This window comes from Ailuropoda melanoleuca, chromosome 19 (genome assembly GCF_002007445.2).
Source record: "Ailuropoda melanoleuca isolate Jingjing chromosome 19, ASM200744v2, whole genome shotgun sequence".
Taxonomy (NCBI): domain Eukaryota; kingdom Metazoa; phylum Chordata; class Mammalia; order Carnivora; family Ursidae; genus Ailuropoda; species Ailuropoda melanoleuca.
Genome location: NC_048236.1, coordinates 22,879,253 through 22,893,979, shown reverse-complemented (window position 1 = coordinate 22,893,979; position 14,727 = coordinate 22,879,253). Strand labels below are relative to the sequence as shown.

General features: G+C 37.4%; 1 protein-coding gene across 7 annotated transcripts in view; it reads right to left on the bottom strand.

The window, feature by feature from the left end:
* Positions 1–559, bottom strand: part of FAM135A (family with sequence similarity 135 member A) — a 127,530-nt gene extending 126,971 nt beyond the window's left edge. Inside the window, exon 1 of one of the 7 annotated variants that reach the window (XR_004622028.1) lies at positions 21–559. The gene's annotated coding sequence lies outside the window, so the exon portion shown is untranslated. The remainder of the gene's footprint in view (positions 1–20) is intronic. The other 6 variants (XM_034647824.1, XM_034647823.1, XM_019806573.2 and 3 more) reach the window with 6 other exon arrangements.
* Between the last annotated feature and the right edge of the window lie 14,168 nt (positions 560–14,727).

Genomic DNA, 14,727 nt, shown 5'->3' with positions numbered 1-14,727 from the left:
GAGGACAGTTAGGGGCTCACCTTTCGCCCGGCTTGTCCTCCTCCACCGCCTGTCGGACGGAGGAGCTCGTTGTCCTGCTGGAAAAAGACGGCCCTACCCGGGTCAGCACCATCCCGCCCCGGGCCCCCTCACATCGCCATCGCAGCAACCGCAACCACCGCAGCAGAGGAGCCGGTTCGTCACCGCCGCTCGGCTACTGGCCCGAAACCGCCAGCGAGCATGCGCAGTCGCCCCAGTCCCGAGGGAACCCCGGCCAGCCTGCGCTACCTGCGATCAACAGGTCTCCTGCCCTGCGGCCCCGCCCCCGGCCTTCTCTTGCCTCCCCACTCCAAACTGGTCCCTCCTCTCTCTAGGGCTAGGCCCCGCCCCTTCCAAGCACTGCGCCCCGCCCCTCCCCCTCGTTCCAAGCCTCGCAACCGCCGCTCTAGCTCCAGCGCCAACTGAGATTTCAAGAGACTTGTCCACTCTATTCGCCTCTTTCCCAAGTTCTCGCGAGAACGGGAGTTTTGCGTCAATAAAATGCGCGAGCCCCCGTAGAAGGGTCGGGCTAGGAGTTTAAAGAAACAACCTGAGAGGCTGCCTGTGTTTTATGCTGAAGAGGAGGGTACTGGAGGAGGGCAGGAGAGAGTGCTAAGACTTCAGCTCTTGTTCTTTATTCTTCTGTCTTCTTGACCTCTTGGCTGCGGTCCCGGATAAAGAACCCAGTCCTTGCGCTACTCACCTTGCGCAGTAGGAACGGAAGCTGCGGGAGTTCCGCGCCGGCTCGAGACTGCTGCCTTTAGGGACTAGTTGCATTTTTGAAGAGATTTGGATGCTGCTGTGGTTACTGCTAGGTTACTGATGCCCACAAAGGCGGGAGGAAGGCGATGAAGTGGTCTTTAGCTTTGAAATTCCATTAAAAGAAGCCTATGATTTGGATAGCCCGTGAAGGATAATCCTTCAGTGACTTACTTCTTAACCAGCTTCTGAATCTAGTCCAGCAGAACCTTTTGTAGTGCATGAAGTTCAGTATATTACTAAAGCAAAGTTAATGGAAAAAAGGAAATTGTGGCTGTAGTGTGTGTTAAAAGTGATGTAGGAAAATGTATAGTGTCGATGGTTGTATAACTATTAGTGTACTTAATGATACTGAACTGTACTTTCAAAAATGTTTAAAATGGTTTATTTTGTACGTATATTTTACCACAATAAGAATGAATTCAAAAGAAAAGAGTTTCTGTACTTATTTGGGAACACAGCTCTTCCGTGACTTATGACGGTTATGACCTTATAAACCGATCATAAATTGAAAATTCTGTAGTCGAAAATGCATGAAATACATCTAAAATACAGAGCATCATAGCCTAGCCTAGGCTCCCTTAAATGTGCTCAGAATACTACATTAGCCTGCAGTTGGGCAAAATCATCTAACACAAAGCCTATTTTATAATAAAGTGTTAAGTATGTCATGTAATTTCTTGAATACTGTGCTGATATTGAAAAAGATAATGGTTGTAAGTCTATCGGTTGTTTACTCTCAGGATTGCATGGTTGCTTGGGAGCTGTAGTTTGCTCCTTTTGCCCAGTATCATGACAAAATATCATACTGCATTTTGCTAACCTGAAAAAAGATCAAAATTCAAAATTTGAAGTTTGGTTTCTACTGAATGCTTATCACTTTCCCTCCATGGTAAAGACAGAAGCCTTAAGTCAAACCATCTTAAGTAAGGGACCATCTGTAATGATGATGCCTTGCAGGCAGCCTAGGTCATCTGAGGGTCAAGTTTTGAATATAATATAACCTCTGGCTTTTCTTCATCTTAGTATACATCTTTAACATGATTGTGAGTGCCCTATTATCCTATGATAACCAGTGTATTAGCATTTGCATGAATGATCTTTCCTGGTTCCTAATCTCTGTCTTTTCTTAAATAGCCAAATACCATTTTAATATCTTTCTCATAAGGACCTTTATTGTTTGTTTTGTGATTTGAATTCATAGCCTCAAAACTGAAAGACTTTTTTTTATTCTTTTAGTTCTGTCTCTTAGAAAAATATATGAAATATCCCATTATTTGCATTTCCACATCTATGCCTTTCCTAAAATACACCCTGTGCCAAGATTTCTTCTCTGTTACGTGTTTTTTTTATTCAAATCACATTTTTAAATCATCTATGCGCCAGACAGTGTACTAATTTTGGAGGATACCAACATGAATAAAACAGAACTTGGATGGAGTGTTTGCATAATTCCTTTATGATGTAATGTGTGTAGTGCAAAGCTAGGTGCACAGGGAACTGCTGGAGCTCAGAGGAGGATCATTAACCCAACTTAGGCTGGGAGAGGTCATGAGTCAGGAAAGACTTCCAGGAGAAAATGATTCCAGAGAGTTAATATGGGAGATGTGTGTGTGCGTAGGTAGGGGGGAGATAAAAAGGGAAAGGAATTGCTTGAACAAAACTGTGCAATAAGAAACTATCTTTGCACAGAACTTAAACAAAGAGCAATTTGATGCCACAATTAGAGTATGTGAGGTTAGAGAAGTAGGCAAAGGTAAGACCATGGTGAGCCTTTGAAGGATTTCAAGGAAGGATCAATTCAACTAGTATTTTCGATTACCTATTCAGAGTGTGTCAAGCAATGTACTAGTTAACTAGGGTACAATGAGGATTAAGATCATTCCCAATGCTCAGGGAATTTACAAATTGGTAGGGGGAGACAGGCAACTCAAATGCCAATAAATTGTACTAAAGAACTAAAATTGGGGTAGGCACCTGTTGTTTGGGGGCCCAGAAGAGGAGCATTTAACTACCTGGAAATTTAGACAACACTTCCTGGAAATTATTCATTAATAGAAGAATATAAAATAATCTCTTAAAGAAAACTAGAAAAATTATGATACCTCCTGACATTCAGGCTATTGGAAAATGCATCGATCTAATTGTCAGATTATCTGGGTTCAAGTTCTAGATTCTGCAGTATATTGTGAAATCTTGAGAGTCTCTTAACTTCTCTAGGTCCTGGTTTTCTCTCGATAAAAAGAGAATCAGATTATAGTGTCTAAGGTCTTTTAGAAACTTTATGATTCTAAGTTTACTTCCCATTTATCTCCTCAGGTTTTGAATCAGACTTCATGCTTAGTTACATTTCTGTGTCACATTTAATGTCCATTAAGCTAAGTCTTAAGTTATATATGTTATTTTCTTTACAAGTCATGAATACTCAAAGGATACAAGGTTTGGGATACTTTCTATCCTGTAGTGAGTTTACATAATTTAACTTTGGCACAGAATGCTTTTGTATCTTTACTAAACTCTTCTAACTGGAGTATTCTCTTAAACTGAAGATCAGGTTATCTCTCCCCTACAAAGTTGCACAATATTGGCTCAGCTAAAGATTGAGACATGAGAAGAAATGAATATTGTAAGTTTGGAAATAGCCTCATGGAAATATGTCTATATTTGTCTGTTCCTAGATACTAATTCATTAAGCAAATAATGAATTGGCTTAAAAATTTTCCTTCCTGGGATTTACAATCTTTAAAATATCTTACTACTTTCAATAGGTTACTATCAACTTCAAATTTTAAATTAAAAAAAGTATAGTCAAAATTATTTCACTTTTTTCCAGAAATATGATTCTTTTGGGCATTTTATACAAGGAATTCTGAATTCCCTTAAAAATTATTTTTATGTTTGATAAGAATTGGAGTATTCTCTAATTAGAGTATTACAATATTAATAAAATAATAACTCCCCTTCTGGGACAGTCACTCTTGTTTCTGTGTATAGACTTAATCATTTGTAGCTTGAGTGAGTGCCCATAGAACTCAAGGATAAGTTTTTTAAAAGTTATATAATTTAACAACAAATATGAGATGGGGCAAAACAAAGTTTCATTACAGAGCTTCCTTCATGGGTTGTTAACAGATACAAACCAGAAAGGCAAATGTATTACTTCATAACTTAATGTTGTAACATTATTTCATGAGTTAATAACTATGGTCTTTCTGGAGGAACCACCATATAAAACTCAGTTACCAATTTTTTCTTCCTGTAATGTAACAGCAAACCATCAAAAAAATTTTTTTCTTCTTTTTTTAAAAAAACTTATAACGTTGGTTGCTTCTGAGAAGGAAACTTGGAGCTTGGAGCACTTGGTGAAGGGAGGGAAGAAGACTTTTTATTGTCTATTCTTATGGGTTTGAACCTGGTGAATGTATTCAAGGAAAAAAATGTTCAGTCTATGTGAAATAAATAGTTCTTAAAATGCTTATACAATAGTCTTTAACAATGATATTATGGGAAAAAAAACCTGATAGCTACATAACTTATTAAACCACAGAAAGTTTCTTTATACAATGTGAAAGGAGCAGTCAAGTGGTGGCTTTTGAGATGCAACTCAGATCATCTGGATTTCCCAGACAGAATGTCTGCTTGGATCATTCAGAGAGAATCTGTCAGACAGCAGACATTCCTCCCACCACCATCCCACTGAATCATTCCTGTAAAGTATAATTATCTAGTATCATGTAATAGTAATGAAATGATTTCTGTATTATTCTCTTCCTTATATGCTTGAAGCTTAACTTTTTAAAAAAATAATATTTATACTAGTTACCATTTGATCTGTGATAGCAAACGTATTAGGGTAAAAATCTCATTCTTCTGATGACTCAGGCATTCTTATCCTGAATACTGATCTTTAAGCCAGCTCCACTCAGATAGCTTCTGCTTATATCAGACCTCCTCACATATCAGACATTATCACATACTACTGACTCCTCTTACTCAACATATCTCAAACTAGACTCATCCTGTTCCCCTTTCCCCAATCACACAGCTCCATTGCACGTAGTATAAAACCTTTGCAACAGCATAACTCCATTCCCCCTCCGAGGCTTTGAGTCATTGTCATACATTTTACATGTATTTCTACATGTGTTATAAACTTCACAATATATTATTTTTGTTTTAGACAGCCAATTATATTTTTAATTTAAATAATTAGAGAAATTCTTTTGTATTTACCCACATAGTTGTCATTTCTAGTGCTCTTCATGTTTTTGTTGATCTAGATTTTCATTTCGTGTCTTTCCAGGTTCTCCTTCCAACATTTCTTTTAGTGCAGGTATGCTGGTCATGAATACTTTCTGCTTTTGTATGTGTGAAAATGTCTTCACTTTGTTTTTTTTACAGGGTATGGAATTCTAGATTGACATTTTTTCCTTTTACTGTTTTAAGGTGCTGCTCTACTGTCTTCTCACTTGCATTGTTTCCAACAAGAAATCTGCAGTTATCCTTATCTTTGTTCCTGGTTGTGTAATATGCTCCCCCTGCCCCCATCTTTTCTTCAATACTTGTTTTAAGTAATTTGATAATGACGTGTCCTGGTGTAATTGTCTTCATGATATTTGTGCTTGAGTTTTGTTGTGTTCATGCATCTATGAGTTTACATTTTTCATAAAGTCTTTGAATACTTTTGGCCATTATTTATTGAAATATTCCTCTCTACCTTTCTTTCCTTTTTAGGGGGAACTACCATTACACATATTTTAGATGGTTTACAGTAGTCCTACAGCTTTTTTGTGCCCTATTTCATTTTTCCTCAGGTTTTTTTCACCTCTATGTTTCATTTTGGATGGTTCCTATTGCTGTGTCTTCAAGTTCAGTAATATTTCCTTCTATATGTCTACTCCACTGTTAATAATTTCCAGCATATTTTTTATTTCACACATTGTGGTTTTGCCATGTAGAACAGGGAAAATCATTTGATAAAAATTTTTGTATTGCTCATATCTCTCTTTAACATGTTCAATATTTCCTCTAGTTTCTTGGTATGTGAATACGGTTATGTCTTCTAATGTCCTGTCTACTAATCTGTGTCTTGTTATCTGTACCATTTCTGGGTCAATTTCAATGGATTGATTTTTTTCTGTATGATAGGTTGTATTTTTCTGACTGAATGCCTGATAATTTTTTATTTGATTGCCAACATTGTAAATTTTATTTTGTTGGGTTTCAAATATTTTTGTATTCCTGTAAATGTTCTTGAGCTTCTCCTGGAGTGCAACTAAGTTACTTGGAAACACTTTGATCCTTTCAAGTTTTGCTTTTACGGTTTGTTAGGCAGAATAATAGCAGAACTTAGTCTAGGACTAATTTTTCCCTAATATGAAGCATAACCATTATGAGTACTCTCTGCAGTTTCATCATAGATGGCTCTGCCCTCATGAATAGTATTAGTGCCCTTATAAAAGCAACCCAATAAAACTTATTTTCTCCTTCTGCTTTGTACAGATACAGTGAAAAAATGCCATCTGTGAATAAAGAAGTAGGTCTTCACCAGGCACTGACTGTGCTGGCAACTTATTCTTGGACTTCCAGCCTCTAGAACTATGAGAAATAAGTTTATGTTGTTTATAAGTCTTCTAGTCTATAGTATTTTTTTTATAACAGCTCAAATAAACTAAGACAGGAATGTAGATGCCATAGGGCTTTCTAGTGTCTTAGCAAAAAATAAGGGGGTGTTCCAGTTTCCTAGAAAATTTTTGCTTTAGATTGTCCTTACCACAGCATCAGGATAAGAAATTAGAAGGGATTAAAAATTGAAGATATCCTTTCTGAAACTCTCCTTTCTCTCAAAGATACTTTCATAAAGTAGAAAAGGTTTGAGCTGAATTACATCTAAATGCAGAAAATAATTACTGCATAAATATTTAATTTTATCCAGGGAGGACTATTCTTCTACTTATTAATTTGGTAAAATGAAAGGCTACTGTTTCGTTTTCAGATTTGAAAAACAGTGTGAATCTGCGCTACCCATGTAACCATCTTAGCCCTCAGTTTCTACGTCTGTATTGTTAGCAGGATGCTAATGTCATAGACTCCATTAGTCTGTGATTCACCTGTGTAAATAATCTTGTCAGTTCTAGTGAACTTATTGTTTTCATTCCTTTCATTATACTTTGATGTTTTCTCTGGATATTTCATTAAGCAGGAAGGGGATGAGTAGAGTAGATTTGGGGACTATTTTGGTCTGCTCAGGTTTTTTGGTTTTTTTTTTTAATTTTTGTTTTTGTTTTTAGGGATGGGGATGGGCAGAGGAAAAGGGAGAGAGAGACTTAAGCAGGCTCCATGCCTAGCATGGAGCCCAACTTGGGGCTTGATCACACAACCCTGAGATTATGACCTGAGCTGAAATCAAGTTAGATGTTTAACTGACTGAGCCACCCAGGCACCCTGTTCTGCTCAGTTATTTATAAATCTTCAGTTTGAAATGTGATTTATTTTTTCTGGCTATAGTGACTAAATTTATGGAGCAATCACAAATGCTTCCTATGTACTGTTCTGGCATAGGAAGATATTCATATTACATTGAGTTTTTTGGGCATATATGTTAGTATAAGAGTTCCTTTAATTTAGACTACATATTTTGTTCTTCTTTCTATCTGTGCATATTGCCTTGTACAAAGCAGACTTCAATAAATATACTTTATATTTATGCTTTCACATACTTTAATTTAATGAAACAATTCATTAAGAATGAATGGTAAGATAGAATTTAATTTAGAATTCTGGGCCTCTGCAAAAAAAAAAAAATTCAAATAGAACTCACTTATATTTTTTTAATCTTTAAAGAGTTAATCTATTATTCTTAGATTTGCTAGACTCAGTACAATAATAGGGTAACAAAATTGGTCTTGCTTGAAATCAGCTAATGAGTCCTTTGTAAACAAATTAATAGACTAGCTTTCTTACATGCAGAGAAGGTATAAAATTCAATGTTTGACAATTTTTTATTTAATTTAATTTAATTTAACTTATATTTTTCTAAAGATTTTATTTATTTGAGAGACAGAGTGAGAAAGACAGCAGAGCAGGGGGAGAGGAAGAGGGAGAAGCAGACTTCCCACTGACAGGGGAGTCAGAATAAGGGCTTGATCCTGGGACTCTGGCGGGTCTGCTTAAGGCAGGTGCTTAACTAACTGAACAACCCAGGCACCCCTGATTTTTAATTTTAAACGAAGATATTTTTTAGCTCATTTTCTCTTTTTCTACAAGACAAATAACAGAGCTTTAATGTTCCCAAGCTGATACATTCAAGTCTCTTGAGCACAGTAATTTCTACAAAACTGTATTTCACTAGAGGGGAAGCAAGATGGCAGAAGAGTAGGGGGCCTCATTTCATCTGGTCCCTTGAATTTAGCTAGATAACTATCAAATCCTTTTGAACACCTATGATTTCAACCTGAGATGTAAGAAAAAAAATTGCTGGTATTCTACAAATAGAAAAGCAACCACTTTTTGCAAGGTAAGAGGTGCAGAGAAGTGAATCAGAAGAGATATATCAGAAGATAAATGGTGCAGAGAGGGAGTCTCTGTAAGCCAGCTACCAGAAAGTGGTATAGGCCCAGCGCGCAAAATTGGAACCTTTAGAAGTCTGCTCCAGTGAGAAATGTCCCTGCCTGAAAGGTGCTCAGGTGGCAAAGCAGGGCAGAATCTTAGGTGGGACAGTGTATTCTTAGGAACCCCAGGGTCACAGAAAAAAACAGGGTGCCTGAGATGGCAGAGTTCCCAAGCACTGGAGCAGAGATACTGGTTATGTTTAGCAATCCCAGGAGGGGTCTCTCAGCTTGGTTCTCCATAAAATGCAAACTGCGGCCCAATCAGGTGACCACTCTCTGTGCAGGTGGCCTATGAAGGGCAGAAATGCAGTGATCCTCTGCTTCCCCCAGGAGGACTGGTGAGGGTGCACACCACAGGAGTCTGCAGAGTTTGACACACAAAAAGTGAAGACTGCTTATCCCTNGTGATCCTCTGCTTCCCCCAGGACTGGTGAGGGTGCACACCACAGGAGTCTGCAGAGTTTGACACACAAAAAGTGAAGACTGCTTATCCCTGAGGGTTTACTGAAGAGAGGGGGCGGTGATTGTGATCGTTCAGCTCCAGCTCCCGGGCTGGAGATCAGGGCAAGGCCATTTTTATTTTCATCCTCTAAAGAAGTGCAGAAAGCCTTCAGGGAACAAAGGCCACATAAAGCAACCAGAAGCAGCTTACACTGAACCTGGCCCCCTGGCAAGGGGTGGTGCAACTCCACCCAGGCAAAGACACCTGAGAATCAGCACAGCAGGCCCCTCCCCCAGAAGACCAGCTGGAACAACAGGCAAACACCAAGTTTATGAAGCACACAGGACTGCAAAACTCCAGCACTAGAGGAAAATAGTATATAGAATTTGAGGTTTTTTTCAAATGATTCATTTATCCTTCAGTTTAAAATTTTCCTTTTCTTTTTTTCCTTTTCAACTAGCTTCTTATTTTATCAACTCTTTGCTTTTAAGACTTTTTTTTCAACTAGCTTCTTATTTTATCAACTCTTTGCTTTTAAGACTTTTTTAACTTTCACTTTAACATTTACATTTTATAGATATATTTTTCATTTTTGGCTTCCTTTCACTGTGTTCAATTTTATTTTTGTGCATATATATAAGTTTTGCTTTCTTCACACTTTTGGGATTTAGTGTCTTCTAACAGACCAAAATACACCCAGGACCAAGTGGATCACCCTGTTTTGTCCACCTGGGAGATTATATCCCTCCCCATTTTTTTTTCTTCTTTTTCTTTTCTTTTTTGGTTTCTAATCTCTTTGGATTTATCTAGAGTGTATTTTGCTTGGGTTGTGGTTGATATTTTTTATTTTGTTCTCTTGATCATCCATTTTTCTCTGGGCAAAATGACTAGAAGGAGGAATTCACAACAAAAGAAAGAACAAGAGGTAATATTCTTTGCCACACATCTAATTGATATGGATATAAGTAAAATGTCAGAGCTGGAATTCAGGATAATGATTATAAAGTTACTAGCTGGGCTTGAAAAAAGCATAAAAGACCCTAGAGAATCTCTTAGTGCAGAAATAAAATCTAATCAGGTAAAAATAAAAAAATGCTTTAACTGAGATACAGTCTAAGTTGGATACCCTAACAGTTAGGGTAAATGAGGCAGAAGAGAGTCAGTGACATAGAAGACAAGTTGATGGGAAGGAAGAAAGCTGAGGAAAAGAGAGAAAAACAACTAATGGACCAAAGGGGGGCTTTAAGAAATCAGTAATACCATAAAGCAATATAATATTGGAATTATTGGGGTTCCAGAGGAAGAAAAAAGAGAGAGAGGGCCAGAAGGTGTATCTGAGCAAATCAGAGCTGAGAACTTCCCACTCTGGGGAAGGAAACAGGCATTCAACTCCAAGAGGTTGAGAGAACCCCCCTCAAAATCAATAAAAATAGATCAATAGTGAAGCTTACAAATTTCAGAGATAAAGAGAAAATTCTGAAAGCAGCTCAAGACATGAGGTTCTTAACCTATAGGGGTAAAAACATTAGGCTGGCAGCAGACCTAACCACAGAGACCTGGCAGGCCAGAAAGGCCTGGCATGATATATTCAGGGAACTAAATGAGGAAAACATGCAGTCAAGAATACTTTATCCAGTAAGTCTGTCATTCAGAATGGAAGGAAAGATACAGAGCTTCCAGGACAAACAGAAACTAAAAGAATTTGTGATCACTAAACCAGTCTTGCAAGAAATATTAAAGCGGATCCTGTAAGTGAAGACAGAGTCCAAAAGTAAAACAGACCAGAAAGAAACAGAGACAATCTACAGAAACAAGGACTTTACAGGTAATACAATAGCACTAAATTCATATCTTTCAAAAGTTATTCTGAATGTAAATGGGCTAAATGCTCCAATCAAAAGATACAGGGTATCACACTGGATAAAAAAGCAAGACCCATTGATATGCTATCTACAAGAGATTCATATTAGATCTAAAGACACCTCCAGATTGACAGCAAGGGGTGGAGAACAATTTATTATGCTAATGGTCATCGAAAGAAAGCTGGGGTAGCAATCTTCATATCAGATAAATTGGATTTTATTTTATTTTTTTTTAAATTTAAAGATTTATTTATTTCTCTCACACACACACACACACACACACACACAAAGAGCAAAAGCAGGCAGAGGGAGAAGGAGAAGCAGGCTCCCTGCTGAGCAGAGAGCTTGATGTGGGGCTCAATCCCAGGACTTGGGGATCATGACCTGAGCTGAAGGCAGCTGCTTAACTGACTGAGCCACCCAGGTGCCCCCAAAAATTAGATTTTAAACCAAAGACTGTAGTAAGGGATGAAGAGGGACACTATATCATACTTAAAGGGTCTATCCAACAAGAAGGTCTAACAGTTGTAAATCTTTATTCTCCTAACTTGGGAGCAGCCAAGTATATAAACCAGTTAATAACAAAATTAAAGAAACACATTGATAATTATACAATAATAGTAGGGGACTTTAACAGCCCCCTCACTGCAATGAACAGATCCTCTAAGCAGAAGATCAACAAGGAAACAAGGGCTTTGAAAGAACAGTCACATGTAGAAGAATGAAACTGGACCATTTTCTTAGACCATATGTGATACATAACATTAATAAAAGAAAGGAAAAGAACCATATGATCCTCTCAATTGAAGCAAACTGACAAAATACAGCATCCTTTCTTGATTAAAACTCTCCACAGTGTAGGGATAGAGGGAACATACCTCAATATCATAAGCCATCTACGAAAGTCCACAGCAAATATCATTCTCAATGGGGAAAAGCAGAGCTTTTCCCTTAAGGTCAGGAACGTGACAGGGATGCCCACTTTCACCATTATTGTTCAACATAGTACTAAGAAGTCCTAGCCTCAGTAATCAGACAACAAAAAGGAAATGGTCAGAAATTCTGCTTAAATAATGGTCTCCATTTTTAATAAACATATTTCTATGTAAAACATATCAAACATACATCAAAATATAGAGAGAAGTATAAAGAACACCTAAGCCCTTACAACCCATCTTTGTCAGATCTATTCACCTTTTCTTTTGTTTTTCCCTTTGTGACTTTCAGTGGGTTCATTGCTGTTGAAACTGATTCTTGATGCTGCTTATGTTAGGAATTTTAGCCATGTTTCAATAGAGTCATTTCTCATTGCCATGGAATGTTTACTTTTTTTATCAAAACAAGTTATTATATATATATAATACAAACTGATTATACAATTATGCAGGCTGCATGCTAGTTACATTAGTTTTATTTAATTAGTTACTGTATAGACAATATAATATACTTAAAATAATTCTGACTCTTAAAAACAAACTAACTAAACTTTGGCTTAACTTTTGGCTCAGCTGTGGACCTCTGGGCAAGTTACTGTCCTAAGTTTCTTTCTCTTTGAAATGGTGAAATAATGGCTGTTTAATGGACTTATGGTGAGCTTTGTTATGAGCAAAAGCATGTAAGGTGCTTGGTTGGCTCAGCACCAAATGCATGGTAAGTATTCAATATAAAATTAACTCATTTGATTTCAGGAGAGTTTTTTCCTAAAGAAGATTACACTCCTTTTTGTTCTTGAATTTAGGAAATGAAACACTTCTTATGGTATTTTATGAATTAAGAGTGTCATCAGCTCCCAAGTAGACAAGAACTGATTATATTTCTGCCTATGAGAAAGGAGGTGCCCAACTTGCTGTGTCTCCTCAAAGCCTCACCCACCCTCCAACCCTCTAGGCTCTCCTTTGAATCAAGTGTATTCCTGGCTGGAGGGAGGAATGGCACAGAAGTTGTATCACTTGTCACTGTCACACCACAGGCTGCTATACAGAAAACATATCTGTGGGTCTAGTCTTTTCTTTGTGGAAAGAAGCGTATACACTCCCAGTGCTGTTTTTCTTCCAGGTGGAGGAGGAACTTCTCAGTTGGGGTCACCTTTAATCATCATAGACCCACACTTCCAATTTCCCACTCCCTAAGTTAGGACACTGCTCTATGCTTTGCAACAGCTCACAGCCTCATCAAAGTTGAAATGAACTAGGACTTATTTACCTTTTATAACAAACAGGCAATGTTGTTTACAAGAAAACAAAAAATGATTCTGTTGACAATGCATCTTTTGGTCTGTTAGCCTTGGTGGCTGTGCACTAAGGAAGTCGGGACGGTAAACTCTTTGGGGCATTCAGCCTTCAGCAGCAGTACTTACAGAGATTACTGGTTTGCTGAAATATGAATATAAAACACCTGACTCATCAAATGATTTCCTAGAATAGTTAACTGGGTGGAGGCTCACCAAGTTAATAACTAAACCCAACCCACGAGTCTATTGGCAAAGGACATATTTATGCTTAATGACTCTGTATCCACCCAGAAAGATAAAGAGGCTTTGATATCCTGCTCAGTTGACTGGGAAGAGGAACATGACTCATTAGTACTAAGCCAGTCTTTTGGAGACTGTATCACAACAACCGTGAGGCAGATGATGCATCGAGAAATAGAATTTATAAAAGAGAGAAAATCTTATGCAAGAGAAACATAGGGCAGAGCAAATAATCCTTGCATTATGAACATTATGAACATGTGAGTCAAGATTTATGCTAGTTTTAGAAAAAGAAAAGCTAAACACCTCTGCTGTAGAACATTTCCTATCTAACTATATTGTTATGTGATCTAAGGTATGTAAAGAATCTAGCCCAGTAATCTGGCTGGCATTTAGTGTCACTCAATATTTGTTTCTTTCCATCATCTCTGACCTTTGCTTTTTATTTTAATTTTTTTTAAGAGAGAGTACTTTGAGAGGGTACTTCTATATAGTTTCAAGTTAGTTCATATTTCTAAGGTATTAGTGTTTAAAGTCTAGCTCTCTGTTGGTTTTACTATTAACAATAATTAAAGATGACAGCAAATTTAGTCATCTGTATCAAATTTCCGCCATATGGTTCCGAACCCATATGGGGGAACATTTTGGAATGAAGACTGTTAGCTCACTTTGGTATACTTACTATGATTTTGCCTAAAAAAATCCTGGTACATCAGCCAGAACATGAATTTTAAAATTTCACTGGTAACTGTATAGTTACTCATTTTTGAATGCTAAACTACCAGATTTGACATTTTAAATTTGGAACCAATCTTTCTAGTTCTTTCCCCGAGAAAATAAATAATGCTTTGAAATATTAGCAAATTTCAGTTCTTCCACAATAAATTATTCTGCAAGCTTAGAAAAAATGATTCCTCAAGTACCATTAAAAGTCATTGCGTTCTGAATCAGGGTGACAAATACTCTCACACATAAAACCAAATGTATACAAGGAATGAACAATTTAAAATATTTGAGTACCTCTTTTTCAACTCCACCCAGTCACCTAGTTCATGTTCACTTAATGTGTGCAGGTAGTGGTTCTATATATTTAGGACTTCATTAAACTTAAATGTATGAAATAGCCTCAAGATAATTTTTTTTCTCAATAACATTTAATTACTGTTAATCACTTAATGATGTTTTATCTAAGTTTATCTTTTCTAGAATATGCTAATATTGCTATCAGTAAAAATAATCACAAGGCTTTGCTTGACTGAGTATACATAGAATTTTGATAGGTTGGATTTTATCTCTTTCAAGAATCCGCTTTCTTATTTCAACTCCTTCCCTTCCCCCACACCCTTCTGCTCCAACATAACACCCTTTTGGGCAAGTTTCACTTCTATGGATACAGCTTTGTTGTTGGGCCAGTCTGTCTACAGACAGGATGTAACTTGTAAGGAGGACTGGTGTGCCAGGAGGATTGAGGCTACCCAGCTGAAGGGCAAGCCTACCTCTTCTCTTTGCTTTTCTACCCAGTATAAGCAGAAGTAGGCCACAGTAACTCAACAATATGAGGAATTG